We start from the raw sequence: 26477 nt of genomic DNA on the forward strand, positions 1-26477 counted from the left end.
GTATGGGTGTTATGTACTGAGTTGAACAGGATCCATAATGCAGCAGTCTGATTGGTCCTAGAACAATAGGATTCAGAATGCAGCAGTCTGATTGGTCCTAGAACAAGGCAGCAGTATGATTGGTCGGCAGGAACCACCCAATCCAGCTCCAGATAGAAGTGAATCCACAACCTGATTGGCCTACAGGAGAATTCCGGAATTAGACAATCACGTGCAGCCCATTGTGTAAATAATGTATATAAAGTATATTTCAATGTGTTACTCTTAGTATTAACTAATGAGACCTATAATGGAAGGAGTGTGTTTGCAAGGGTTTGGGGTATGCAGGCCTCCATCAGAGACAGTTTGGATGACACACTATGCAGGCGCTGAGTGGATTTCTGTGCAACCACTTTGACCTTGCCCCAGACACTCCCACAGCTTGTAAATTGGACAAATTAAATAGAACCCTTTTTCCTCAAAAAGACTGCACCAGAATCCTCAGTAAAATGCCATTTTACAATGAACCATAGAAACGAGTATTGTGTAGCGGGGGGTGGGGGTGGGAGGGGGGAGAATGAAAAAAAGAAATTTAGAGGGCTCCGTCTGCCACAACAGTAAGTTTTGGAATATCCCAATCACTCAGTCACCAGGAGGATACAACCAGTCCTCTCTCCAAATGCAAAAACTGAATTCACTGGAGGACGATCTGTTAGAGCCAGCAATTTCTTTTCTTTTTCTTTTTTTGTATATAATTTTTATTAATTTTCCAATAAAAACAAATTTATAACACAATTAAACATTAAGAATTCATCACACATCTTTTTTCTTTTAGACTTCCATCAACATGTCTGATAATTTTCCGTAGTTATTACATATCTTCACATTTCTTCATTTATATTGCACTATGTATATCTTATCTTACCATCTTATTTAAACAATATTTCTACCAAACCTTCTTACAGAGCTTCTTGGAAACTTACAAACGTTATATCATTATCACAAATATTTTTAATATATTCTGTAAATTTATTCCAGTCCTCAGTGAATCTTTGGTCCCGTTGGTTGTGAATCCTCCCTGTTAATCTGTCCAGTTCTGCATAATCCAGTAATTTCGTTCTCCATTCTTCAATCGTGGGCATTTCTTCTTGTTTCCATTTCTGGGCCACCAGAGTTCTAGCTGCTGTTAGTGCATACAAAAATACTTTCTGATCCTTCCTTTTTATCTCACCACCTAAATTTCCTAATAGGAATGCTTCTGGTTTTTTAAGAAATGTATATTTCAATATTTTCTTTATCTCATTTTATATCATTTCCCAGAAGCACTTCATTTTTTCACATTCCCACCACATATGATAAAATGTCCCTTCTTTCTCCTTACATTTCCAACATTTATTACTCACCTTATACATCTTACTTAATTTGACTGGTGTTATATACCATCGATATATCATTTTCATAACATTTTCTTTAATTGTGGTGCATGCTGTAAATCTCATCCCTTCCTTCCATAATTTTATCCAATCATCAAATTGAATGTTATGTCCAAAATCTTTGGCCCATTGAATCATAACTGATTTAACCTCTTCATCCTTCAAATGCCATTCGAATAATAATTTATACATCATAGATAAATTTTTAACTTCATTATTCAATACTTCTCGTTGAAACCTAGATTCTTTTCCAAATAGCCTCTTTCTGCAACCTCTTTTCTAAACATTTCATTAATCTGAAAGTAATGCAGCCAATCATTTACATGTTCTTTCACTTCTTCATATGGTTTCATTTTCCACTTACTTCCTTCTTTTTCGATTAAACTCCCATATGTTATCCACCTCCTAGTCATATTGATCTTTTTAACACTCATCACCTCTAATGGTGATAGCCAATGTGGGATTTTTGGTTCCAGTAGGTTGTTATACCTACCCCATACCTCGATCAGAGATCCTCTAATAATATGATTTTCAAAACCTTTATGCACTTGTTTCTTTTCGTACCATAAATACGCGTGCCAAACAAATCTATTATCATATCCTTCCAAATCTAACAAATCTTTATTTTCTAATTTCACCCATTCTTTCAACCAACATATACATGATGCTTCATAATATAACCTCAAATCTGGCAGGGCAAAGCCTCCCCTCTCTTTTAAATCTGTTAAAAGCTTAAATTTTATTCTCGGCTTTTTGCCCTGCCAGATATATCTTGAAATTACCTTTTGGCATTCTTTAAATATTGCTACTCCTTTAATTATTGGAATTGCTTGGAATAAAAACAACATTTTCGGTAACACACTCATCTTTATCGTTGCAATTCTTCCCCAAAATGATAATTTCATTCTACCCCACACCTCTAAATCTCGTTTAACTTTATTCCATACTGGTACATAGTTATTTTGAAACAAATCAATATTCCTGGAAGTCAATACAATCCCTAAATATTTCACTTTCTTTACCACCTCAGTCTCTGTCTGTTGCTGTATTCTTTCACTAATTTCTTGGTCTATGTTTCTCACCATTATTTTGGTTTTTTTCTTATTCAATTTAAACCCTGCCACCTGTCCAAATTCTTCCATTTCTTTTAGTACTTCATCAATACTCTTTATAGGATCTTCTATCATTATAACCAAGTCATCAGCATACGCCTTTACTTTATATTGATTACGGCCAACTGATATCCCTTTTATCTGTTCATTGTTTCTTATTGAACTTAATAAGACTTCCAGGACCGATATGAATAGCAGCGGTGATAGAGGACACCCTTGTCTTGTACCCTTGGTTATTGCAATATTTTCCGTTATTATGTTATTAACAATTAGTTTTGCTCTTTGTTCGGAATATATTGCCTTTATACCATTTAGAAAAGATTGGCCCATATCCATCACTTCTAGGTTTTTTAACATAAATTCCCAAGAAATATTATCAAAGGCTTTCGCCGCATCCACAAAAATTAACATAGCTTGTTTATCCTTCCTGTTAGTCAGATATTCCATTATTATCTGTTAGTCTGTTAGTCAGATATTCCTGTTAGTCAGATATTCCTGTTAGTCAGATATTCCAAACTTCATAAAGGGAAATCATGTTGGCAAAACGTTGGGATTCCACAGCACCATCTGGTGGCACGATGTTATAAAGTATATGAAGCATTTTTTCATTACTAATGTAGCTGAACCCCAAGTTTCCACTGGATTCCCAAACTACGCTCTTTCTGTTCCCCTCAACGTCCAATAATGTATTTCAATGTAGAAAGAGTCCTGAATACTTTTCTGGTTAATCCGTTCTCTACAATCTTTGCAAAGGGTTTGCTGTGCTGAGACGGTCGCACCCATTTGTCCCTTGGCAGAAAAAGAAACAGGCAATAAATAGCAGTAGTAGCTTAACTTATGGCAAGGAAGATGTTGCTCGTGTTTGAAGAATCAGGTTCAATGCAGCCATTGTATACGGCCGGGGGGCATCTCATCTCACCCGATCCTGGTGGGTTTGGAAAATGCATGAGGCTTTCGGCAATATGCTGGGGTATCTCTGCAATGCAAGGGTGATGAGGGCAGTGGTTCTCTTCGGCTATTTGGTGTACTGGTATACTGATTGTTAGCCAAAATCCTAATGGGCGGAGGGACCAATGTTGAACATAGTGTCCTAGACCTCCATGCCCACCTGATACAGTGGTACCTCGGGTTACATACGCTTCAGGTTACATACGCTTCAGGTTACAGACTCCACTAACCCAGAAATAGTGCTTCAGGTTAAGAACTTTGCTTCAGGATGAGAACAGAAATCGTGCTCCGGCGGCGCAGCTGCAGCAGGAGGCCCCTTAGCTAAAGTGGTGCTTCAGGTTAAGAACAGTTTCAGGTTAAGTACGGACCTCCGGGATGAATTAAGTACTTCAACTGAGGTACCACTGTACTATCTTATGTGAAAAGAATGCCTGTTCCTTCCAATTCACAAGACACTTATTATATGAGGCTGGGAGGAACCTTCTTGATTTTTGCCTGTGTTTGCATACATTTGGACACCATTTTGAAGCCAGATGTCAGACTGGAAGCAAAATATAGACCACAAGTTCACTTGCAAACTTTATTGAAAGTAACCATTGAAGCATCTGATAAAACAATATTACAAGGTATTACTCTCACGTTATTTCTGCATGCAAAACTAGCAATCGTTTTAACTATTATTATCGAACTCTATCGTGATTGGCCACCTAGAACTCCCACCAGTCCACACTACTTAAAAGCTTTGCTATGTTCCAGTTAAATTGCAATGTTCAGGAAAGAGAAAAGAGAACATTTGAACTCTCCAACCAAGGAGGGGTTGGGAAGAACAGAGGGGTTCCATGAGCTCCAGGAAGAGATGAATTGAGAATCTGATGGACAGGACGCAGGAGAGTCCAAATAGAAGTGGTTCCAGACTCCCCCCAACCATCTTGACTGACTGTGTGGAATGAGATGTTCTAAGAACATGGTTAAGAGCTGATAAATCATCAGGGTCCTGTCAGAATTAGGGCAGATGCCTGTTATGCCAAATGTACGATCCCTCTCTAGGAATGGGACTCATGATCATTCAGAGTTTGCAGAGAATCATGAGACTCAGACAGAGAACAGACTAAGATAGAAAACTGTCCTATGACTTGAGGCAGATGGTTTTGCTCACGAGCATGCAGAGACCATCCAAGTTCGCCCTCTTGTTTAATGAATCTCATCACTATCCCAACCACAAGCGAATGTTTTGGATAAAATTTTATGTGATTTGCCCAGTTCTAGCAAGGGAGGGGAACTCTGGCCTCTGGGCATAAGGAAGCATTCTGATCTTCCCCATTTGGCACAAGAGGCTATTTCAGAAGACCCCCACCCCAGCCCACATCCACCCTACGCCTGACTTCATATGAGGTCAGGTGTGGGGAAGGTAAGAGTAGACAGTGTAAAGCACTGCTTGGTAGGTGTCTATGAACTCATCAAGGAACATCCCATCCCACCCCCTTGCGGAAGTCAATTGTACACTTTTGCGGGGAGAAGTTACAGTGAAGGAATGCATAAATGAGTAGGCACAAAGGGGTGGTCCTCTTCTCTGGAACAGGAAGGAGGAGCAATTTAGGATCAGAATAGTAAAATCAGTCAAAACATAAGTCAGTTTCACAGCACGACGTTTTCATTTTCGTTGCACCTGATACTTCCACTCCACATGCCCTTTTCATATGATCAGGGCCACAGTCTTTGAAGGCTTTCACCAATTCACCAGTTTCAGCTGGAGAGAGATAGAGAAGTATCTTTGTTGAGATTAACCAGTCAATGAAGATAATTTTATTGTATTAGTCCAAAATCCATACCAAAAGAGAGGACAAAGGTTACTCCTCTTCCAACTATACTTTACATTTTGAACTCAATCTTGAAAAGTATACTTAAAACAGACATTTGAATTTATTTTGCTAAAGCTACTTAAGTGTCAACATTAAAATAAAAGTAGGTTAAAGCATATGCAAAATATATGTCTAAATAAAACAAACCCTTAAATCTCAGAAACTCCACCATTGTTGTCAAGGATAAATCCCAAATATTTTCCCTTCAGACTGAGAAATAGGCCACTTTCCAAGTGACATGCCAGTTCCGTGATGCAGAAACCTTACTTTTCCTGTCCCTCTCCAACATTTCATCTTCTTAAGCAAGGTCCCTCTACGTAATGTGGCTTAATATCAGAATATAGCTGGCATTCAAGACTTTAATGAGGTAACTCTTCCATTACTGCTGGAAGACTGTTGCACAGTCTGCCTTGCAGTGATATGTCCACGAATCTCCCCAGCTTCACAACTGAATCCATGTGTTCAAAATGGAGTTGGGGGAAAAGCTCTCTAATGCTCCATTTTCATTGGAAATGCTTGGTCTTTTTCGTATTGCTGCTGAGACTTTGCACTTGCCAACCAATGCACTGTCATGTGACAATACGCTACGCATCATGCACCATGTTGATGAGGAAAGGGACAGCTCTGTCAATTGCTCATTGACTGCTTTGGTAAAAGATTTTACAGCTTACATTACCAAATGAATTCAGAGCCTGACCAGAAAATTCGAACTGTTGTACTAAATTTATTACAGCATTTCCCCAAATATAAACCTCATTCCCCGCCCCCCAAATTCCAACAGTGAAAGTTAAAGTGCGGCTTATATTCGTGACCTTACACCACTGGCAAAGTGGTGCAGCTCCCCTCAGAAAGCAGCCCGGAAGTGCGGGGCAATGGCGCACTGCCTGCCCACCGCTCCCAAGCCTTCCCCAAGCCACCAGAAAGGAGGGGGAAGGCTGCCAGCAAAGCGGTGCAGCTCCCCCCAGGAAGCAGCCTGAGTATTGTCTTTTTTCTCTCCCCCCCCTTCCATTCTGGGTGCGGCTTATATTCATGCCAATATGGTATTCCCTAGAGAAACTTTGGGCTCTTCCATTTATTGAGCCATCCATCCCCCAACTGCCTCCAGACACTCACACAAGGACACAAGTATGGTACAAGGACTTTCTTTTCTACACTGAGGCCCACCATAAAAAAAGGAGGAACGTCAACAGGAGAGTCTCCTTACCTGAAAAGGTTTCTGACATCATACAGAATGATGCCTCACATGTCATATCATTCGGTAGGCATGGCTTGCCAGGACCTTTTATCATGCATCTTCTGCATTTCACAGCATCTGTTGTAAGAGACAGTATTTCACTGGTGGAAGGACCAATTGATATTCAGTGCCCTAACCCACCAAGATTCCTATCAGCACACATCGCTGTCAGAAGAGACCCCAGAACAGAAATGGTATAATCTTTTTTCCCGTGGACAGTCAGACAAAATTTGCATCTCTGTGTATATATTAAGAGATGGAAATTGTATGCAAATTTGTAGCACGCTCCTGTGGCCTGAGACTAGCAACACCTTCCGCCTAGACAGCTGGACCTTCTTTCTTGAAGATGGTACACTCTGAATCGAAGTAATCATTGGGGGGCCACTAGGGGCGCATTGGAAGATGGCCGACAATACCATCTCTCCGACCCACACGGGGTAATTAAGAGGCTGTTATGGGAGTAGGCAGCCTCCCTTGTTGCCCCAAGGAAATGGGGAACACTGCCCTTGCCTGCTGTGCCCATAAATCACCCCCTAATTCGAAAGAAGGGGGTGAGGGCCCTAGGCAGAATGTCCCCGTGTGGACCTCGGCTCTCCTGGACGCTGTCTCTGATCGCGCACTAGCTGCAGCAATTTGGAATAATTAATTACAAAAGAAGCAAATGCACATATTGAAGAAGGGGAGTGAAGTCTGCTAATTTAAGTGACCTCTGCGAAAGAAGACGACGGGTCGGAGAAACAGGAATATTTTACGATGAAGATACACCAAAGGCTGGGTATGTTGACAATGGGACTGAATGGGGGGGGGGACCTTTTTTACTTTCCTTCTATGTGATTTACAAGAACCCCTCCTCATTAGAATTGTCGGTTGAACTGACCCAAGCAGGATGATTAAGGTCTGTGTGGAGATAAACTTTAACCAAAAGTATGCTTTATGGAGATCGAGAAGCAATAAGAGCTTTTGGAATGGCGCAGCAATTAATTCGGAGTTGCCATCTTGCCAAAGGATTTATAGCCGGGAGGAAGAACGGACTTGTTTTCAGACTGCATTCCTGGTGAATCTCCTCAGAGGTTTTGAGAAAGGAGGCAGATTGGTGAAGATTAATGACACTAAGAGTGTTTTGATGTATGGAAGTGATGTTACATGGAAAACGTCTGGATATGGCTACTGGATAAAAAAAAAAAATATCCACGCAGGATTACAAACTGTTCTAACCAGCTTGTGGAGTCTATCAGAGGTCACAAAGAGAAAGGAAAAATATATGAAAATAACAACAAGAGATGTGGAAAAACAATAAGAAAGGACTGGATAGTACTGTGAACATCATAAGGTTAGATTTGTGGACATTAAAACAGCAGTAAGAAGCAAGAAGTTGATTGGATCCCCTTCGGAACTTGAAATATGGGTACACCCAACAAAAATTTAAAATTCGGCTGTGTAATTTGGAATTTATGTAATTTGGTTTGATTTGATGTGATTGGTCGGTTAATAAAAAATTATTCTTAAAAAAAAAGAATAATCGAAGCAATCATCAGTCGGGTTTTCTGTGGATTGACGTTTGTTTGGATTCAGCCGAAAGTAGCGAGTTTTCCTGAAGAAAGTGGTGGGGGGAAATGGAAAACCCCTTGGCCCTTGCCTCAAAAGCACAGGGTGAGCAGCAGTGTGCATGAGCCCTAAATCTCTCCAACTATACACATGCAACAAGAGGTGGGTGATTTGATTCACTTCTACAAACATAGGGAACTGCCTTGTCTATTTTGCCCCATTATCAGGATACGCCACGATCTTCTCACTGAAACGTTCAACTGGAGATGGTAGGTAAGGGATTAACTTGGGGCTTTCTTCACGGAAGGCAAGAGCTCTAACACTGAAATATCACAACCCCACTAAAGGAGGCATATATTCCACTCTTGCCCCAAAGTACACCCCCCCCCGGGTTGCTCATAGATTCAACCTATGTAGAAGAGTGGCTTATTCTTGCTTCACCTGTTCAGGGACAGGAAGTGGGGACCATACTTACCTCCAGTCCTGAAGCAAAGCAGAACACAAAATGTAAGTAGCCAGACCTGAAGCAGACGTGGCCTTTGATGACCAAGAAACAAGCTCTGCTCCATTGGAATGCCTTTTGTATGGAGACAGCTTTCAAAGCCTAGCAGCTGAGAAATCGCAGGCTTTCAGGGCAGACAAGAACACACTGCGCAGTTTGAGGAGCCGAGTTCAAGACATCCATTATATAAGGCTGGGAGGAACCCTCTTGGCTTCTTGCCTCATCCTGGTGGCCTTTAAAGGTCCAAGGAGCCTTTGGCAATATCCTGGGTTGACAGTGAAGAATAGCAAGGATGAAGGCAGTGGTTGCCTTGGGCCATTTCAGGCACAAAGTGCTGGTTGTTAGGACAAATCCAAATGGGCTGAGGGATCAGCTGAATTCTGCACAGAACGTCCCTATCTCATCTTTTGTGGAAGAATTGCTTGCTCCTTTCATTGGGTTTCCTGTTCAGCTCTGGGTTTCAATTGTGACACGAAGACGTTCTGAGCAGCCAATTCTCATATAGCCTGCATTCTGGCTTGATCATCCATATTGCGAGAAAGTTCTGTTAGAAGGAGCTCACTTTTTTATTCTGTTGCTGCTCACAGCAGTATGAAAGGTGTGCACAAGTATGTTTCTCTGTCCACCTTCCGTGAGTGATACATGGTGAAGGAATGATCACCGGGTGGGATGCACACTTCCACCTGCCGGGTGTGGAGCACACTTCCACCCGCAGACAAAGCCACAGCTGTCTGAACATCATGCCCTCTATCTAACCTTTGCTCTCTTAGTGGTCTGCTGTGCCCTGTCTGTGACCTTTGTCTCCTTCGTCATACATGGTTCAAGGGGAAATGACGCAGTGGAAACAGGTGCCAAAATAACTTTGTACCACCCCTCGATCTCAGGATTGGAAGACGTGTAAAGGTCACAGTCCAAAATCTATCTAACTGGTTTTGCATATTGTGCTAATAAAAAGAGCTTCGGCAGAGCTAGCTGGCAGCTTGCTTATGCACAGCTCACCTGCATTACCAACTCCTGCCTCGTGTCCTTCACTTCCCATGGTCCTTTAATATTGCATCCATCTTAGACCATGTTCAAAGACATAGGACCCGGAAATCAAAGCAGGTGAGCCCATGTCATTAGTTTGCCTCCTCATGGATTTTTGTGGCTCCACAGCATTGCTTATAGATGCCAGTTTAACAAGTTATCAGTTGATTTGTGTGGTAATTTACCACCATCAGCTGAAGGGCAAGTTTTGCTACCACTGTTCCCAAGTGCATTGATTGCCTTTCCTCTGATTGGAATGAATGGCAACTCTTCACTTGCAGGGGAGTAGCTCAAGTGTTGCAGTTGAGAGAACTATGGGCAGAAGCTGAAATCTGTACTCTGACTTTTGACTGCTATAGCCAGGATGCCCCTTGTTAGAAAACCCAATCTTGCTCTGGATAGGAAAATCTGGTAATAACTAGTGGCAACAGGTCAGCTTCTGAAAAACAACAAGTTGCTTGGCTTGAGGAACTAGGTTCAACATAGCCATTATATAAAGCCAATAGGAAGCTTATTAGCATCTCAGGGCACCTGATCCTGATGGGGTTGGTGGGTACCAGAAGCCTCTGGCAACATGCTGGGGTGTCTGAGGAACAACAAAGATGAGGCGAGTGGCTGCCTTTCAGTATTGGGGGTAAAATGAGCTGATTGTTAGGCTAAATCCCGATGGACTGACGGAATAGCCAAATGTTGTACAGAATGTCCCGGACCTCTGTAGCCACTTGATAATATCTAACGTGGAAGGAACACCTGTTTCTGGCAACATCCTTGGGTCACTCGGATGGGCAGCGGAGAGTGAAGACGATGGTTGTCTTCTGCCCTTTCAGGCATAAAGTGCTGGTTGTTAGGACAAAACCAAATGGGCTGAGAAATCAGCTGCATGCTGTACAGAATGTCGCAGACCTCAACGGATGCCTGATGCTATCTTATGAGGGTTTTCTGTCCGGCTCCAGGTTTCAATTGTAATAGTACAATGTGCCGAGCAGGCAACTCTCAACCAGCCTGCAGATTAATAATAATAATAATAATAATAATAATAATAATGCTTTATTATTATTTATACCTCACCCATCTGGCTGCCACTCTGGGCGGCTTCCAACAAAATATTAAAATACAGTAATGCATCAAACTTTAAAAGCTTCCCTAAACAGGGCTGCCTTCAGATGTCTTCTAAAAGTCTGGTGGTTGTTGTTCTCTTTGACATATGGTGGGGGGGGGGGCTTCCACAGGGTGGGAGCCACATCGGAGAAGGCCCTCTGCCTGGTTCCCTGTAACTTGGCTTCTCGCAGTGAGCGAACCACCAGAAGGCCCTTGGCACTGCACCTCAGTGTGCGGGCAGAACAATGGGGGTGGAGATGCTCCTTCCGATATACTGGACTGAGGCCGTTTAGGGCTTTAAAGGTCAGCACCAACACTTTGAATTGTGCTCGGAAACATACTGGGAGCCAATGTAGGTCTTTCAAGACCAGTTGTGCTGGTCCCAGGGGCTAACCGAGAGACGAGGTCCGAGTCCAGTCTGAGGTCGAAGGTGCAATATGAAGGCAGTCCATAGAAGTCGAAGCTGGGTGTAGGGCAGGGTGTCGGGTGAGGTCAGGAGCTCCGGCAGGGAAGCAGGTCAGGGATCAGGCTGGAACTGACAACCAACAATGTTGCTCCCGCAACTTGGGGCTGGGGCTGGCTGGCTTTTATCTCCCCTGAGGCATAGGGCGGACCCGATCCTCAGGTGACTCTGGCAACATGCTGGGGTGTCTCTGAGCAACAAGAAAGATGTGGGGAGTGGCTGCCTTTCAGTATTGGGGGCTGTCAGGGCTGCCTCAGGTCTCAGCTCACAAAAGACCAACACCAAGTTCTTCTTATATACAAAGGTATTTATTGGAGTTCATTGTTTGCTTCACATCCGAGGCGCGCAGCCCCACGTCTGTTACCCTTAGACTGTTGAAGTCCCCTCTGAGTCAGTCCCTCCCCTGCACCAGTTTAAGAGGCTTGCGCTGCTCCACCTCTTCCTCTCTTTCCTTTTCCGCAGGGTCTTCCTGCCCGCTGGGGTTTCGCCCCTCCTGGATTCCCCTGACGCGGAATCCCCAGATTGCTCTTCCCCCCTCCTGCGGGCTTTGGGACCTGGCTCCTCCTCCGGGCTCCCTGTACTTCCGCGCGCCTCCACATTTGAACTTGGCACGCGCGCCCAACCTCTAACCTTCCTTTTGACAGTTACACTACTCCCTTCACTACTCCCCTCCCCTTCCGGGAGGGTGGCTTGCTCCGACCTCCCTCCCTTCTCTGCTGCCGGAGCTGCTTCCCCTGATACACTGGAACCTCCACCCCCTTCGCTGCACTCTGGCGGGGAGGCTGGTCCTGACGCCCAGCTGCCACTTTGGGATCCCCCGCTGGCCCCCTGCTCCTGACACGTCCCCCCTGGGGCTCCCCTGGCCTTGACCACCGGCGCCCCCTTCTGGGAATCCTCTGATCCGCTGGAAAGACTCATGGAATCTCTTGAGTCATTGTCATCCTCTTCCTCGCTGTCCTGGGATTCATCCCCATCGCTCTCCATCTCCTGCCTACCCTGTGCCTCTGTCCCTGAACCCCTGACAGGGGCATAATGTGCTGATTGTTAGGATAAATTCTGATGGACTGAGGGAATAGCCAAATGTTGTACAGAATGTCCCAGACCTCTGTGGCCACCTGATAATATCTAACGTGGAAGGAACACCTGTTTCTCTCAGTTAACAAGACCTCTATTATATAAGGCTAAGAGAAACCTTCTTGGTTTCTTCTCTCATGCTGTTGAGCTTGAACGGTGCAAAGGTAAAAGGTAAAGGACCCCTGGACAGTTAAGTGCAGTCAAAGGTGACTTGGGGGTTGCGGCACTCATCTTGCTTTCAGGCCGAGGGAACCGACATTTGTCCGTGGACAGTTTTCCGGGTCATGTGGTCTGTATGACTAAACAGCTTCTGGAGCACCAGGATACTGTGACGGAAACCAGAGTGCATGGAAACCCCATTTACCTGCCGGCTACATCAGTAACTATTTATCTACTTGCACTGAATTGAAATACTTTATTGTCACTTGTACAACTTGTATACAGTGAGATTACACTGCCATGCTTTCAAATTGCTAGGTTGGCAGGAGCTGGGACAGAGCAATGGGAGCTCACCCCGTCATGCGGATTGGAACCGCCGACCTTCTGATCAGCAAGCCCAAGAGGTTTCGTGGTTTAGACCACAGCGCCACCCACGTGAAGCCTCTGTGAATATGCTGGGGTAGCACTGAAGAGCAACAAAGATGTGGGTAGTAGTTCCTTAAGATGTTAGGTGCATAATGTACTGATTTTTCAGACAAATCAAAATGGGCTACACAGAATGTCCCAGGCTTCTATGAGCACCTGATGGCAGAGTAGATTTTTCCACAGCCAATCAGGGCTTAGGGGCATATTTTCCCAGAACTAAAGGGTATATGTGAATCCCCCTTCTGCTACAATAGTAAGTTTTTGCTGTTCCCAGTGATCCCATAACCAGAAAGAATAATAAAAAAGTTGCTTCTTAAAATTGTTAAATCGCTTTATCTTGCCCAGGGAAATCAAAATATTGGTAAGTGTTCTTTAGGCTTAGTCAATCAGCCAGCTACAAATTCACCTAACAGTAGTATCACCTAGTCCACATCTTCCCAACTTCTCCACAAAACTATCACTGGGGACTTTGTGAAAAGCCTTACTGAAATCAAGGTACATTACACCCACAACATGGGTGTGGCTTCTTGGACTGTGATTTCTGCTTCCTTGAAGAAGGATTTATGGCAAGAGATAGACTGCACCTCACAAGAATGTGTTTGCTAAGAGCCTCACGAACTTGATCAGGAGAGCTTTAAACTTGATCCTGAGAAGTAGGGAAACAACTTTACAGATGACAAAGAACAACTGATGCTGGGTGCTGGTGCTTCATGGATGCACAGGAAACAGAAACCTACTAAAGGGCAAGCAAGCAAAAGAAGGAAGCCGCTGGAGGGAATGACTAATGGTCTTAGTTGTCTCTATACTAATGCACAGAGTATAGGAAACAAGCAAGATAAATTGGAGCTTTTAATAAAGGTAAAGGTAAAGGTACCCCTGCCCGTATGGGCCAGTCTTGATAGACTCTAGGGTTGTGCGCTCATCTCACTCTAGAGGCCGGGAGCCAGCGCTGTCCGCAGACACTTCCAGGTCACGTGGCCAGCGTGACGAAGCTGCTCTGGCGAGCCAGAGCCGCACACGGAAACGCCGTTTACCTTCCCGCTAGTAAGCGGTCCCTATTTATCTACTTGCACCCGGGGGTGCTTTTGAACTGCTAGGTTGGCAGGCGCTGGGACCGAGCAACGGGAGCGCACCCCGCCGCGGGGATTCGAACCGCCGACCATGCGATCGGCAAGTCCTAGGCTCTGTGGTTTAACCCACAGCGCCACCCGTGTCCCAGGCAGATCTTTTAATACAGGATGGCAAATATTACCTGGTAGGCATTACTGAAACCTATTGGGATGAGTCTCATGAGTGGAGCATAGGAATTGACAGGTATAACCTGTTCAAAAGGAATAGACCATTAGCCGAGGGGAAGGGAAGTCTCAGGCTTATATAGCCAAATGTTCTTGTTCTTGTTATACAATAATGATGTTATGTTTGAAAAAAATGGTAAAAACCAATATAATAGTTATAAAAAACAAAACAAAAGGAATAGACCAAACAGGAAGGGAGGAGTAGCAGCATTATATGTAAAAAATGTACACACTGGAGCATGGAAAGCTGATTATGAGGATATGGGTAAAAATTGCACTAGAGAGAAACAACAGTGACCTTACCATGGATGTTTGCTATAGAACGCCAAGCCAGTCTGAAGACTTGGATGATGCTTTCCTAGACCATATCACCAAACATTCATAAAGGAGAGATGTAGTAACTATGGGAGACTTCATCTTCCCCGATATCTGTTGGACCTCAAACGCTGCCAAGAATGTAAGGTCTGACAAATTCCTCCATTGCCTCACTGACAATTTCATTACCCAGAAGGTGGAAGAAGCAACAAGAGAATCACCTATCTTGGACCTGGTCCTCACCAACTGGGGGAAATTGATTGATGTCCTTCTGGGTTTCATGCAACAGAGGCAAGAGAAAGCTAAATGTAGTCAGACATGCACTTAAGGAGCTTGTGGAAGGGATTTATCATCATCATCATCATCATCATCATCATCATCATCATCAAAGCAATAGAGTGGTGCCAGAGCATATTTGCCCCAATGGGTCCCTGGCATTTGCCCAATTTGACCATCGGCTGGGTGAGGACTGCAGGGTCTGCTCCCTTCCAGGGCCTTTTCCAACTGGTCCAGGGGGCGTGGCCCAGGCCCTCTCTCCCAGCTATAAAGGGACTCCTGCTGCGGTGAGGCCTTGGACCATCGGCTGGGTGAGGACTGCAGGGCCTGCTCCCTTCCAGGGCCTTCTCCAACTGGCCCAGGGGGCGTGGCCCAGGCCCTCTCTCCCAGCTATAAAGGGACTCCTGCTGCGGTGAGGCCTTGGACCATCGGCTGTGGGGAGGACTGCAGGGCCTGCTCCCTTCCAAGGCCTTTTCCAACTGGCCCAGGGGGCGTGGCCCAGGCCCTTATTTGGAACAAACTTTTGGGGAAGTGTGGGAAGTGTTCTGCCATTGCTTCCCTGTTCCAAGTGGTTAATGTGCTTTAAAATGTCCTCAAGCAGTCGGTGGCAATTTACATTTTTATTTCTTTTTTCCCTTTTTTTCTTTGTTGGGGGTGGGTGGGTGGGATGGATATTTGGTTGGGGATTAATTTTAGTATAATTGTTCTGTTCCTTTTGTTGTTGCTGTTGTTTTATTGGTTCTGTATAGTTTGTGTTTTGTTTTTAAGGGGCGGGATCAGGGCTGCCTGGGAGTGGGGCCCCAGCCAACACAATGGCTGAGACAAGTTCCACGGGGGGGAAGCACTGGGACATCCGATCTCAGTGATCATGGGCAGGAGGCGGAGTTACGCTAAGACCGGACCATGTCATTACCGAGGAGGCAGGTTTAGTCGTTGTTTGAAGACTATCCCTGCCTCTGGGTCTGGCCTTGACCGGATGGATACTGGAATCAACAGGGGAAACCCACATGACCTGAAAGTGTTGCTGTGTAATGCCAGGTCAATGATGAATAAAACCACTGCCTTCCACGACCTGATTGTGGATGGAGGATTTGACCTGGCATGAGTGACAGAGACCTGGTTGGAGGAAGCAGATGGGCCTGTCCTTGCCGCTGCTTGACCACCAGGTTTCTCTTACGCACAGCAACCCAGGTCATGTGGGCGGGGAGGGGGGGTTGCAGTGATTTTTAGGAAGTCACTAGCTTGCACCAGGCGTCCTACTGGCAAGATCCAGTTTTCTGAGTGCATGTTCTGGAAGTTGGGCAATAGGGGCAGTACAGGATTCCTTTTGGTGTACCGACCTCCTCGCTGCACCAAGGATTCCCTGTCCGAGCTGCTTCAGGTCATGGTGGATTTTCTCCTGGAGACACCTAGTTTGGTTGTCCTAGAGGATTTTAACATCCATGCCGACACGACCTTACAAGGGGCTGCTCGGGACTTCGTGGAAAGCATGGCCTCCATGGGGCTGTCCCTGAATAAGTTTGGCCCAACTCATAGTCATGGACATGCCTTAGACCTGGTGTTCACCTCTAGTGACGTGGGTGATCTGACACTAAGTAAAAGTGAAACAAAAGAAGTGCCATGGTCAGATCACTTCCTGGTGCAACTGGACTTCTCCGCGACCCTTCCCCTCTGCAGGGAGGTGGGACCAATTCAGATGGTCCGCCCCCGCCACTTAATGGATCCAAATGGTTTCCAGAGAGTGGTAGGGGATGCTTTATCCCATGTTGATGGCCTTTCAGCTGATTCCCTGGTGGCCCGCTGGAATGCGGAGTTAACCAGGGCTGTCGACTGTTTGGCTCCGAAGCGCCCTCTCCGATTGCATGGAGCCCGGACAGCCCCGTGGTTTTCTTTGGAGCTGAGGGCGATGAAACAATCACTGAGACAGCTAGAGCGTCGGTGGCAGAAAACTCACTCTGAATCTGACCGGACACAGGTTAGAGTTCAACGTCGAGCCTACCAAGTGGCGATAGCGACGGCGAAGAAGACTTTCTTCACCGCCTCTATTGCATCTGCAGAAAATAGTAGCAGGAGACTCTTTCAGGTGGTTCGCAATTTAACGGAACCACCTTTACCACCGGGGCCTTGTAAAGACCCCAAGATCTCCTGCAACGATTTTGCAAAGTTTTTTGCAGATAAAATCACTCATATTCGGAAGGAGCTAGACACCACAGTGGGAGCAGGGCTGGGGCGGGAGAGTGCTAGAGCTCTGTTTGGTCAAGTTGCATGGAATCAATTTCAATCCATTACCTCCGAGGATGTGGACAGGCTGCTTGGACGCGTGAAAGCAACCACCTGTCTCCTTGATCCTTGCCCATCCTGGCTAATAAAAGCAAGCCGGGAAGGGCTGGGCGATGGGCTCTGCGGGGTGGTGAATGCTTCCCTCCGTGAGGGAACATTCCCAGATCCGCTGAAAGAGGCGGTCATTAAACTGCTTCTTAAAAAACCATCTTTAGACCCGGCCAGTATGGCCAACTATCGCCCAGTCTCAAATCTTCCATTGTTGGGCAAGGTGATTGAACGCGTGGTTGCTGAACAACTCCAGGCACGCCTGGAGGATGCGGACCATTTGGATCCCTTCCAATCGGGATTCAGGCCTCATCATGGGACTGAAACTGCCTTGGTCGTGCTGGTTGATGATCTCCGGCGAGCTAGGGACAAAGGTGAGAGTTGTTTCCTAGTTCTGCTGGATCTCTCAGCGGCCTTTGATACAATCGACCATAACATCCTTCTGGACCGTCTAGAGGGGCTGGGAGCTGGGGGCACTGTTATACAGTGGTTTCGCTCCTTCCTCCTGGGCCGTGTTCAGAAACTGGTGGTGGGGAATGAGTGTTCAGACCCCTGGGCCCTCACTTGTGGGGTGCCTCAGGGTTCCGTCCTCTCCCCCATGCTTTTTAACATCTATATGAAGTCGCTGGGAGAGATCATCAGGGGGTTTGGACTGGGTGTTCATCAATATGCAGATGATACCCAGCTCTACCTCTCTTTCAAATCAGAACCAGTGAAGGCGGTGAAGGTCCTGTGTGAGTGCCTGGAAGGGGTTGGAGGATGGATGGCGGCTAATGGATTGAAGTTGAATCCTGACAAGACAGAAGTACAGTTTTTGGGGGACAGGGGGCGGGCTAGTGTGGAGGACTCCCTGGTCCTGAATAGGGTAACTGTGCCCCTGAAGGACCAGGTGCGCAGCCTGGGAGTCATTTTGGACTCACAGCTGTCCATGGAGGCGCAGGTCAATTCTGTATCCAGGGCAGCTGTCTGCCAACTCCACCTGGTACGCAGGCTGAGACCCTACCTGCCCAAGGACTGTCTCGCCAGAGTGGTGCATGCTCTAGTTTTCTCCCGCTTGGACTACTGCAATGCGCTCTACGTGGGGCTACCTTTGAAGGTGACTCGGAAACTACAACTAATTCAGAATGCGGCAGCTAGACTGGTGACTGGGGGCGGCCGCTGAGACCACATAACACCGGTCTTGAAAGACCTACATTGGCTCCCAGTACGTTTCTGAGTACAATTCAAAGTGCTGGTGTTGACCTTTAATGCCCTAAACGGCCTCGGCCCAGTATATCTGAAGGAGCGTGTCCACCCCCATCGTTCTGCCCGGATGCTGAGGTCCAGCGCTGAGGGCCTTCTGGCGGTTCCCTCATTGCGAGAAGCAAAGCTACAGGGAACCAGGCAGAGGGCCTTCTCGGTAGTGGCGCCCACCCTGTGGAATGCCCTCCCATCAGATGTCAAAGCGATAAATAACTACCTGACATTCAGAAGACATCTTAAGGCAGCCCTGCTCGGGGAAGTTTTTAATGGATGATATTTTAGTGTATTTTTGGTTTCTATGGAAGCTGCCCAGAGTGGCTGGGGAAACCCAGCCAGATGGGCGGGGTACAAATAATAAATTATTATTATTAAAAAAGTATTCCTCCAGGCAGGCGCTGATTCTTTCCAACATGGCAGCAGAAATAGTCCAGACATGAGGCAAAGCAAAACAGAGTGCAAACCGGCAGGTCTGAGCAAGCCTGGCCCCCAATCACTCAGACAGAAGACTTGCCCTGTTGGAAAGTCCTTTGTGTACCGAGAAAGTGGTACTAAGGGAGCCAGCTGAGAGATAGCAGACTTGCAAGACAGACTCTGATTCCTGCAATCCCATGAAAAGGTTTTCAGGCCACCTCCATATTTCTTGGAGCCATATAGCATCCAATAGGAGCTGCTGCTTTTAACTGGCGAGAGGTGGAAGGTTGGCTGGTTAGTCAGTTGACTGAGGCCCTTTTATTTTGGAATCTGAGTGCAAAAACTTGGAGAAACAGACTAACATGCTATGGTTATGTTAATGTTTCCAGATGCTGACTGGGCTCATGTGATTTATGTTTGGGATTCTATTTGAAGACTGCCATATATGATGTAAGAGTGTTGTGCAGAATGGAGGATCTGCATTGTTGTATTTTTGTCTGTGCTTGCCGGAAGCTGGAGGGAAAGCAGGAGGGTGAGAGGAAGTGCTGCTGAGCACAGAAGTCTGTTGCAAAGCATGGGATGTGGCCCATACTTTTAAAATAGGCAGGAACAGAAAATATAAGGTACAGTGATTTCTTGTGTGATCAAGATACAAAAATTACACAGGAACCAAAATAGAACACAGACCACAACTTCATTTTTAAACTTTATTGAAGGAAAGAATTGTTGCGTAAGGTACAACAAATATTGCAAGCTATTATTCTCACATTTTTTCCTGCATGCAAAACTAGCAGTAATTTTAACTATCATTATTGAACTCTATCTTGATTGGCCACCTAGAACTCCCACCAGTCCAAATTACTTAAAAGCTTTGCTACGTTCCAATTACATGGCAATGTTCAGGAAAGTGAAAAGAGAATATTCAAGCTCTCCAACCAAGGAGGGGTTGGGAAGAACAGAGGGGTTCCATGAGCTTCAGGAAGAGATGAATTGAGAATCTGATGGACAGGCCCAAGCCCCTACCCCCTTCTGGGCAAATGGACAGAAGCAACTCCATCACATACCCTATTTCTGGAGGGGAAGGCCAGAGTACAACCCCCCCTCCAACCAAGGTTAAGGTTACCCAACGCCTAAACCGCCAAAGTTGTGACAATTGCTACAGGGTAGGCAAAACCTCCAGGTCATAGCCAATTCCCCAGGTAGACAAATTCCTACCCGGCACCAACAATACAGTGACCACCGCAGCCATTGCAAGGTCAATTCAATTTGCACATGCAAAATGGGTGGGTTGATCCAATGAAGAAATGCTGGACATCGGGGGCTGGCGTGGGCTGTTTTAAATCCCCCAGGAGCGGACCTGTGGGAATCCTGATTGTTCCCTCTCCACACCAGCCTGCAATTGGCCCATTTGGCAGGCTGATGAAGAGCAGGATTTCAAACCAGGAGCATGAGCCGAAGGGGGTACATAAAATGGGGTAAACAGATGTCTGGGGCTACACATTTAAGATGAGTGGGGAACAAATTTATTATTATTAGTGTTATTGTTATTTCCATTACTGTGAGTAGTGTACTAGTGGTTGCAGTGGTAGAATCACAGTCTCGGGGTGGGGTTTGTTGCTTTTCTGTGTTTGCTCTGTGTTTTTTCTGTGTTTTCTGTGTTTGCAGGAGGAAGACCAGGCATCCATCAAAAGCAAAGGATATGAAATGTTCTAATATTATGTCTTTCAAAGGAGAAAGTGAAAGAGAAGGAGAAAGATTGGCTACCCACCCTTTACCATGAGGTTTCTGGATGGGTTAAAACAATACAAGAATACAACAGTAAAATCAGTCAAAACAGAAGTCGGTTTCACAGCAATGTACTTTAAGTTTATCTCCCTTTTTCGTTTCTGTTCCACAGAGCTTTTTATTCTCAGCTTTGCCACAGAATTTCATGATCTTCAAGTTTTGGTTTTGACCTGGCGAGAGAAAGAGAAGTGCTTATGCTGATGCTAACTGGTGAGTGGAGTCCATAGTGTTAGGATTCCTGCTCCATGTTTGCAGTCATGGGATTGTTTTCTATCACATGACGGTGTATGTTTTCATTCCACAGTGTGGGAAGTGACAGAGACAGGATGTGTATGTTACTGTGTTTCCGTGATGTGGGACTATTGTCCTTTGTTCTTTCTCTTTTCTGTCTGATGAGAAAGAGGAAGGAGCTAAGTCAGAATGCTCCAAGTGTATTATCTGTAAATAAAAGTAGTTTAGCCAAAATGCTGTGCTACTGAGTTTGTTAAGCAAACTGCTAACACCCTGCTGTTCCTAAGCGTGCTAATGCCACTTGGTATGGTGATGTTCGGGCCGGAGAAAGCTTTTGAAGCTCCCGACAGACCAGGAGGGAGAGAACATGCCAGTCGGGCCTGTGTCTCTACCAGGGTCCTACACATGAGTAGGACAATCCTAACACATAGTTCATACGAAAAGAAAAGACAAAGCTCACAGCACATTGAAATTCCATTTTAAGCTCCACTGACAAATGCATACCTAAAACTTATCCCCCCCTTCTAAAATTACTAAAGTGTCAACATTAAAATAAAATAAAGCTAAAACATATGCAAAATACATGTCTAAATAAAACAAATCCTTAAATCTCAGAATCTCCACCACTGTTGTCTAGGATAAATCCCAAATACCTTTCCTTCAGACTGAAAAATAGGCTACTTTCCAAGTGACATGCCAGTTAGTTCCTTGAAGCAGAAACCTCACTTTTCCTGTCCCTCTCCAACATTTCATCTTCTTAAGCAAAGTCCCTCTACGTAATATGGCTTGATGTAAAAATATAGCTGGCATTCAAGACTCTAATGAAGCAGCTCTTCCAGTTCTGCTGAAAGACTGTTGCACAGTCAGTCTTGCAGTGATATGTCCAGGAATCTCCCCAGCTGCAAAATTGAATCCATGTGTTCAAAATGGAGTTGGGGGGAAAGCTTTCTAATGCTCCATTCGTTGGAAATGCCCAGTGTTTCTCATATTGCTGCTGCAACTTTGCACTTGTCAAGCAATGCACAATATTTGACAAGGAAAGGACAGCTCTGTCAATTTGTTCATGAACCAGTTTGGTAAAAGATGTTACTCCTTACATTACCAAGAGAATTCAGAGCCTGACCAGAAAATCAGAACTGCTGTAGTAAATTTATTATATACAGTAATTTTATTATGAACTAGCAAAACTTTGGGCTCTTCCATTTATTGAGCATTCATCCTGATCTGCTCATGATTATTCTTATTCTTGTTCTTATACTCATTCTCATTCTTTATTAACTCTCTATACCACCCTTTGTCCAAAGATCACTGAGTGCCTTACAATATAAAAACACAAACATACATAGCATATTAACGAACGAAAACAATACCCCCTCCCACATTTTTAAATTCATAGATTTTTTAATTAGCCAAAGGTCTGGGAGGAGTGGGATGTTTTTACATGGCGTCTAAAGTTATACAGTGGTACCTCGGGTTACATACGCTTCAGGTTACATACACTTCAGGTTACAGACTCCACTAACCCAGAAATAGTGCTTCAGGTTAAGAACTTTGCTTCAGGATGAGAACAGAAATCATGCTTCGTCGGCGCAGCAGCAGCAGGAGGCCCCATTAGCTAAAGTGGTGCTTCAGGTTAAGAACAGTTTCATGTTAAGAACCTCCGGAACGAATTAAGTACTTAACCCGAGGTACCACTGTATATTGATGGTGCCAGGAGAGCCTCTCTGGCAAGAGCATTCCACAAATAGGGGGCCACTTCAGAAATGGATCGTTCTCGTATTGCCACCCTCCAGATTTCCTGTAGAGGAACCACACAGAGAAGGGCCTCAGAGGATGATTGCAGGGTCCAGGAGGTCAGTACTGTTTATGGGGAGAGTCAAGCAGCCATTTTGTCTCAGTTTTGTTCGATTCAACTCTCAGTTCAGTCCCCTCCATTTTGTTGGCTGCTGGCTCTCAGCCAGCAGCACTTGTGCCCATCCTCACAAAGGATGTAAGCCACGTTGTATGTTTGTAACCTGAAGCTTAAAGGCTGCCTTCCAGGATGTGTACTGTGAACAACTTGTGAGTAAACTTATTGTTATACTTTTAAAGTCAGACTTGTGAGTATTTATTGTATTTTAAGAGGGAGAAAAGGAGACACCAGAAATAATCCATCTGAGCAAACCACATTGGGTTAGTCAGTTTGTAGAGATTCAAAGGAATCTATCAACTAGCTTCCATGAGTACAGAAGGGGATTTGCTCTGCTACATCACTCACTAGCATGAGCAAAGGAAGGATAATACTTAAGAAACATTTCCTTGCCAACTATCCTAAACATCCCCACACTGAATTCTGGACCAGCTGCATTTTCCTAATTGTCTTCAAAGGCAGCGCCACGTATAATGCACTGCAGTAGTCTAAACTAGCGGACACTAGTGTCCCTATTTCCTAGGGACGTCCCTGATTTAGAGAAGCCGGTTTCTGATTTGATTCTGGAATGCCCCACTTTATCTTAGGATGTGCCTATTTTCATTGGAGAAATGTTGGAGGGTATGGAGGACTCCCAAGCAATCTGAAGGCAATCCTATATGGGGAAGATTTTTTTTATTTAAAAAATGTTTAATGTTTTATTATGTTTTTATGCATGTTGGAAGCTGCCCAGAGTGGCTGGGGCAACCCAGTAAGATGTGTGCGGTATAAATAGTATAATTACCATTGTGGAATGGGATATTCCCATTTTCATCAGAGAAATGAAGAGGTTACCAGAGCACAGAAGAGGCAAATCCTAGTCACATCATAAAAAAGGAGGAACATAGACAGAAAAGCCTCCTTACCTGACAATCTTTCTGTCATTACACAGAATGGCCCCTCACATGTCTTCGCCTTTGATCCACATGCCTTGTCATGACCTGTTGGCATGCATTTTCTGCATTTTACAGCATCTGCTGTAGGAGGCACAAAAATTTGTTTTACTGTTTATCCATGAAAGCATCACCTTCACCCATCGGTCACCAAATCTGGGGCTTCATTAGGAGGTAGACAAGGAGTCTGAAGCCCGGGGACTCCTACCACTTCCCTCATTTATATCAATTCTCTTTCCTGGATGTACTGCAAAGCATAGTACCAAGCGAGACCCCTTTCTTTAATTTGGGATGGGACCAAAAGATTTTCAATATCCCAACCCACCAAAACGCTGTGGGCACACACAGCTGTCAGAATAGATCCTAGAGAGGTAGGATTCTTTTCCCCATGGAAAGTCGGACAAAATTTACACCTCTGAGGATGAGAAAACTCTATGCAGATTCATAGCATGCTCCTGTGCCCTTAATCTAGCAACACATTCCACCCAGACTCTTTTTTCCAAAGATGGCGCTCCCAGAAGAAAAGCAGCTTTCTCCCTCAATGGAAGCTTAACTCTGTCCTGCAATGAGCTCTAAGCTCAGCCCTATTTATCTACTTGCACTGGTGTGTTTTTAAACTGCTAGGTTGGCAACACCTTGGACAGAGCAATGGGAGCTCAACCCACCACAAGGATTTAAACCGCCAACCTTCCAATCGGCAAACCTAAGATGCTCAGTGGTTTAGACCACAACACCACCACTACACATATACCAGGCGTCGGGCAGCCTGATTAACTCCTACATACATACAGAGCTGCCTTCCAGCATTTCAAGCTACCTGTCCATTTTGCCCCATTATTGTTCCCAGAGTCTCAGGATGTCCCACCCTCTTTTCCTGAAACCTTTGGACTGGAGATGCTAACAGATTAACCTGGGGCTTTCTGCATGAAAGCATGTACCATAACACTAAATTATTGCAAACTTATGGCAGAAGGCATTTCCTCCCTACCACCCCAAAGTATATCTCTCCTGCTACTAATAGAGTCAACCTATCTAAAACAGTGGTTTATTCTTCTTTCGCCTCTTCTGGGATGGGGGATGGAGGCAATACTTACCTCCAGTCCTGAGGCAAAGCAGAACACAGAATGTAAGTAGCCAGACCTGAAGCAGACGTGGCCTTTGATTACCAAGAAACAAGCTCTGCTCCATTGGAATGCCTTTTGTATGGAGAGACAGCTTTCAAAGCCTAGCAGCTGAGAAACCGCAGGTTTCCAGGGCAGACAGGAACACGCTGCTCGATTTCAGGAGCCGGGTTCAAGACATCCATTATATAAGTCTGGGAGGAACCCTCTTGGCTTCCTGCTTCATCCTGGTGACCTTGAAAGGTCCAAAGAGCCTCTGGCAATATGCTTGGGCCACTCAGATGGGCAGCAGAGAGTGAAGGTGATGGTTGTCTTGGGCCCTTTCAGGCATAAAGTGCTGATTGTTAGGACAGATCCAAATGTGCTGAGGAATCAGCTGCATGCTGTACAGAATGTCGTAGACCTCAGCGGATGCCTGATGCTATCTTATGAGGGTTTTCTGTTCAGCTCCAGGTTTCAGTTGTAATAGTAAGATGTGCCGAGCAGGCAACTCTCAACCAGCCTACAGATGAAACACAATGGGTGACTTCTGGCCAGCCCATATTCCCGAATCGTTGTGTTAGCAGCTTTCTTTTGTATCTCACTGTTGCTCACAGTGGAATGAATGATGTGCACAGCCATGTGTTTCTGTTCTCCATGAGTGATAAATAAGTGGTCCTTTGATATTGCATGTATCTTCAACTTTACTCAAAGATGTGGGACACGGAGAGACAGCAGGCTAGCAAGACAGACTCTGATTCCTGGCAATCCCATGAACAGATATTCTGGCCACCTTCATATTTCTTGGAGCCAGATAGCATCCAATAGGAGCTGATGCTTTTAACTGGCGAGAGGTGGAAGGTTGGCTGGTTAGTCAGTTGACTGAGGCCCTTTTATTTTGGAATCTGAGTGCCAAGACTTGGAGAAACAGACTAATATGGTACGGTTACGTTAATACTTCCAGATGCTGACTGGGCTCATGTGATTTGTGTATGGGATTCTATTTGAACCCTGCCATATACGATGCAAGAGTGTTATGCAGAATGGAGGATCTGCTTTGTTTGTTCTGACCTGTCGTATTCTTGCCTGTGTCTTCTGGAAGCTGGAGGGGCCCAGAGAGGGAAAGGAAATGCAGCTGAACACAGAAGTCTGTTGCAAAGCATGGGATATGACCCATATAATTAAGATTTCCTCAATTTTGAGGAAAGGAAAATATGAGGTACAGTGATTTCTTTTGTGATCAAGATACAGTAATTACACAGGAGCCAAAATAGAATACAGACCGCAACTTCATTTTTAAATTTTATTGAAAGAAATAATTGATGCGTAAGGTACAACAAATAATACAAACTATTATTTTCGCATTATTACTGCACACAAAACCAGCAGTGATTTTAACTATTATTATTGAACTCTATCGTGGTTGGCCACCTAGAACTCCCACCAGTCCAAACTACTTAAAACTTTGCTACGTTCCAGTCACATGGCAATGTTGAGGAAAGAGAACAGAGAACATTTGAGTTCTCCAACCGAGGAGAGGTTGGGAAGTACAGGGTTCCATGAGCTCCAGGAAGAGAGGAATTGTCACCATCCCTAGCACAGGTTATTGTATTTGATAACATCTTCTGTGATTTGCCAAGTTCAAGCAGGGATGGGGAGTGATAAAGAGACCCACAAATCCTATAGACAGTGCAAATCACTGCTTGATACATGTCCATCAACTCTTCAAGAAATGACCCATTCCACCCCAATACCTAAGTCAATTATGCACTTTTGCAAGAGGCACTTACTTTTC

General features: G+C 45.0%; 1 long non-coding RNA gene across 2 annotated transcripts; it reads right to left on the minus strand.

Annotated features, from left to right (window-relative positions):
* Window positions 1-4038: 4038 nt before the first annotated feature.
* LOC308470166 lies at window positions 4039-24874 on the minus strand. Of its 2 annotated transcripts, none has more exons than XR_013982209.1 (3): window positions 24677-24874; window positions 6536-6643; window positions 4039-5219 (listed from the first exon to the last, which is right to left on the minus strand). It is a non-coding gene; the product is annotated as an uncharacterized lncRNA (long non-coding RNA). The 2 variants fall into 2 exon arrangements; XR_013982210.1 differs by lacking the exon at window positions 24677-24874 and adding an exon at window positions 8586-8871.
* Between the last annotated feature and the right edge of the window lie 1603 nt (window positions 24875-26477).

This window comes from Podarcis pityusensis, assembly GCF_964106645.2.
Source record: "Podarcis pityusensis genome assembly, chromosome: 2".
NCBI lineage: Eukaryota > Metazoa > Chordata > Lepidosauria > Squamata > Lacertidae > Podarcis > Podarcis pityusensis.